Raw genomic sequence first — 5,104 nt, 5'->3', positions numbered from 1 at the left:
TCCACAAATTCGAATCACACACACAAGTCTATGAGCTAGAGTAGATGCAGTGTGGGTCTGGCAACGTCTTGTCTGAGAAACCCACGAAAGTGTGGTTTGAATTGAACAAAATTTCTCTTTCTTTCAGATAGTCCCACACATACTGAACTGATAGCAGTTGGTGTCACCGTATCTCTCTTCAGAGAGCTAATAGGAGGTAAGGAAGAGTACAGCCGTATTTTTACAGAACTACAAACTTAGGTATCCTGCTGAGCAGTGACTTGGCCTTAGGTCTGCCTAGTCCACCTAACCCCTCGCAGTGGCTAGCTGAGTTTGCATGTTGCAGCTTCAGACCTGGTAGCTCTTGCCAAATGCCCTTCACGCAACATTTGTGTCCTATTAATGGAACGGCCCGGAAGCAGCTACAGGAGAGTGGGCTGCAAAGTAGGAAGTTTGCATACGAGAAGGAGTTTGGTATTTCTTTTTTGCTTCTGCATAAAACTAAGGCTTCCAACACTGTATATAAGAAAACTGAATCTTCCAGAGTAGATAGAATATTTACCTGCAACACCAAAACATCAAAGCCAAGTCCCTGCTCTTGACCGGAAAGATCAGAGAATTGAATCTGAATCTTCTACAGCTCAGAAGAAAGCTCTGAAGTTTTGGTTCTTGAATCTGGAAAAACAAGGGCTCTGTTCTTTCCCTCTTTCATTCTCCACTCTTCCCTCTTCAAACACACATTTTGACCAGATCTATCCCTGTCTCATTACACACAACCTCAGAAATCAAACAGCTCTTCCAAGTACAAGTTGTCATGCTTTGTTCCTCTGGATACCTTTCTTTTTTATGAATCAGTATTTTCAAATAAAAAAATGCTTTTTTTTTTTTTTGTTCCCAAACACCTGCTCAAATATACACTTACCTTTTCACTGCAGACCTTATATTTAATGATAAAGTTTGAGATACAATTCCCCCTTTTACAGCTAGAAAAAGGCCTGTTAAGAGTGTGACAGAATTTAAAGCATATGATTTCTAGGCCAGTTCTGTTATTAACGGTCTGAATTTCCTTCCCTTAAACATACCAACACAAACTGTTCTTTTGGCTAGAAACAGAGTGAAGAACAGAGCAGGCTGTGGCATTTCCTTCAGATCAAAAAAAATGTGCCAAAAGTCTACCTTTTTTCTCTTGCATCAAATGCAATGAGTTCAGAGTAGCTGTGTCTTACGTTAGAGGAGAACAAGCTCTTGATTTTTTAACTTGCTTTCAGTATACTTTGAGAGTACTTCTTGAACACATTTTTTGACTCATTAACGCTTCCTTATTTATTGGCATCAGTTTGAGCAGAACACGGAGAAGAGAAATGACCCCTGCTTTTCAATTACTGTTAGGGGATGGGGGAAGGAGAAAGAAATTGTCCTTAAAAGTATATTTCTAAGGCACAGCTTGCCTGGCTTATGAAGGCAGCTGAGAAAGTCCTCACTTTGTTTGAAAAGATGTGTTTGTGAAAGTCTCCCCCCACCCCTTCTTTTCTTCTGCAATGTCCAGTCTTGAAAACAAACTGACAGATGTTCTCTTGGATCAGCTTGTGAGACTTGCAATGTCAGGAGTGCAAACAGACTTGAGCTGTTTAGTTCAGGAAATGAGATGCAGACAATCTGATAAATAAACAGTGTTTATTACTCCAGTTTAAAGTGTGCTTTGGATTTCTTTTCAAAATACTCCTGCGAGGAACTGAGGATTAATATTAAACATGTGCTCCTAATTTAGAGACCTCAATAGCAAGGTCAGAGTGGTCTTTAACTTACACAATTTATATAGTGAGGTTATAACAGAAGTGAATGTTTCTGAACTTTAACCGTATTAAAGAAACAATAACAATAAATTTGAATTACATAGAAATTCACTCCAAAGGAACTTACAAGGCTTATGATTACACAGAGATGAATCAGAACAATAGGATTTAGGACAGTGTGTGGACTAGAGTACTTTGTGATTTAAACTGAGAGACACAGAGATTTAAATCAGCTGATACATAATTACACAGTTTGGATAGGGACAAGACAGAGTGGAAAATATACTCAAGCAATTATGTATGCATTTTAATGCTTATGGGGTCATAAATTTAGATTTAGATATCATCCAAATGGCACTTCCTTTACCAGCAGCATATAGATCCCCAGTGCAGCACTAAGACACCATTTCACTATTAATTCTGTGTAGTATCATGTGCCACCCTACTTCTCTGTCATGGCTACAACGATACATATGCAGCCAGGCAGAAGTTGGAACAGCCAGGGACCGTAAACCTGACCTGCATGTACACCAGGACACGCAAACAAGCAGGCACAATGAGACAATTAACTTCAGAAAAAGGCAGCAAGTACTTTTTTTCCTATTGTGGGAAAGGGAAGAAGAGGGTTTAGAATGCAGTAGGTGAGTTTTGGAGCTGACTCCTGATATTCTCTTAAGGACATGGCAACTACATGCTTCACTGTCCTTTGGGACTTCCACAAAATCACAATTTGGCCCTCAAGAGAGAAGACAGATACCCATTGAGTCACCAGTAACATTTCCTGCATTGCTTTGGATCTGTCTTGAGGCACCTCCCTTCCAGCTATGCTGTAAGCATCATTTCCACCAGACTGAAGTGATTCAGAACCCATGAAACATTTTTCCAAGTGATGGAGAATTATTACTGAATGGGTTATCATTTAAATAGCTTTAAGGGACACATTTGAATTTTGAATTAATTCAAATTCTAGTGAAAGGTGTTCACCAAGTAGCACTGAACCATGAAACCTCTTACTGTTCCCAAGAGGAACACCCAATACTTGGTGTGACTGTGATTTTTTTTTCCTAGCCTTACTCTCTGCATCATTCTCCTTTCTTTTGAATAATTAATTTTGAAAGGAAAATAAATGGTTGCAGAGACTGAGGTATCCCTTATAGTTCTTATTTTATCTCCAATAATAAATAGGAGCCTGATCAGTACCCCTCAGAATATAATTAATACTGAGTCCTAGCAGTGGCAAGACTATACATATGCTTATCTAAGAGAGATTATGTCATCTATTTTATTTTGGCTACAAGACAACAGTCAGCAGAAAACACCTTTGAAATTTTTTTTATACTGAATTAATGAGATGCAGACTAATAAGCCAGTTATGAAAGATTCTGTGGAACTCTAGAATGCAAACTCTCCAGTCAAGATTGCTGTATTTATCTATCCATATTCACTCTGTTTTCCTATATCCCACTTGAGGTACCCAAGTGTGACTACAGAATGAGACAACTAATAGGAATACCAATACAACTACGAGAGATTCTGTAGTCTAACAGCAGTAATTCACAGACTGCTATTTGTAATTTGAGACATTTTCCCCAACCTCTTCCTTGTAACTGTTGTCATAAATAATGAAAATATTCCCATTACCTACACACAGAGCTCTTGTTTCTTTCTGTTCCCTGTTTCAGACCTAACACTTTTCATTTTTATTAGTCTCCTGTTTCCTTAAAGGGCAAGTTTAAATCAAAGCACTGATATTTTTCATATTTTAGATATTATTCTATAAATAAAGTTATTTGGTAAATCTTACCTTTTCAAAAGTGTGCTCTACAGCAAATTTTACAGTCATGTAGTGTCTTTGGCTTTCATGTATGCCTTTTTTTGCCATAAGTGAGACTGCAGCTGTTTGGAGAATCCAGTCATGGACCCACTCTGCCCCTGTAACGGAGGGAACAACAAAACACTAACTGTAGCAGGGGATTCTGGATGCTGCCTACTGCATTCAGGAGGTCCTTAATTAGAAGACAGCATTGTAATTTTTCCCTTCTTATGAGTCTATAGCCAGATGCAGTTGGTCAGTAAATTGTGCCTACTTAAACCTGGTTTTCATGGGATCCCATCAGGAGAAAGCCTCAGGTAGTACCTTACAGGAGTGCATGAGTTTTATCCCTTGCATGAAAAAGAGGGAAGGGGGAACTGTAGGCAGAAGTCAAGGTTGGAAGTGTCATACACAGCAAGTAAGACTTGCCCAGCTTGGTGTAGTATCCAGGTGAGCTATGTCAGAAGTCTTTCTACTGAAATCAGCTTAGTGTTTCTGGAAGCCAGCTCAACTCATACCTAGATTAATTTGAATATTATGACTAGTTGCTACCTCAGAGCAAATGTGAGTGTTTTGTTGATAAAGACGGCACACGTGGACAAGGTTTACTCTGCATAGCATGAAGACTATGTGGGTGACAAGTTATCAGAGCTCAACAGATGCTGTTCCACTTGACAGTGTTACTGAATATTTTGTGATTAATAATAGATTAAAAAAACCCCAAAAGTCAAGAATTAAGGCTTTGGCAATACTTTCAGATATTATTATACAGAAGCTACCAAATCTTTTGTTGAAATAAATGACGGCGGGGAGCCCCAGTGGATCCCCTTTGGCTGTTGGAAAGTGTCTCATACAACTTGCCATGATGCCATGTATGAACAAGTGGCTACAAGGGCTATGTTCAGCTCCAGGTGTCTCTGCTTCGTCACCTGCAAAAACGGATTCACATCCAACTCCCGTTGTGTTTAACAAGAGGCTGAACCTTGACAACCCCTTGGTGGCAGTGATGACAAATGTCCTTAAAAATGCTGACAACATTAAAGACAAGCATGAGGGAAGACAAATTGGCTGCTAGCGTTCTGCCCCTCGCACTCACTGAGGTCGCAGCTGCTCTCTTCACATACGTTCTCTTACACATATGTATTTGTATTTTTTAGCCCAGGTCGCACACCCACAATTGCTGGCGTCGAGTGGATCGCCGCAGCCGGGCTCACACCGGGCCTTTCCCCCCTCGGGGTGGTGATTTACCAGCAGACCGGCAGCATCTGCCCCACACCGTCCCGGCTAAGGGGAGTGGGCCCCTCCGCTCTACCCCCCCGTAGGGAGCCCGCCCAGCCCGGCCCAGCGCAGCGCAGCCCGGCTGAAGGCTCCCCCCAGCCCGGCCCTCCGCGGCCCTGCGGCCCGCCCGCGGGGAGCCGGCCCTCCCCGGCCGGGGTGGGGCCTGGCCGTCGTTGCCGTCGCGGAGCTGCCGCCGTAGCTGCAGCTGGAGGCGGCGGCGGGCACGTCCCACATATAACCC

Source organism: Strix uralensis, chromosome 4, assembly GCF_047716275.1.
Source record: "Strix uralensis isolate ZFMK-TIS-50842 chromosome 4, bStrUra1, whole genome shotgun sequence".
NCBI classification, from domain to species: Eukaryota; Metazoa; Chordata; class Aves; order Strigiformes; family Strigidae; genus Strix; species Strix uralensis.
Note: the sequence above shows the minus strand (reverse complement) of the source record.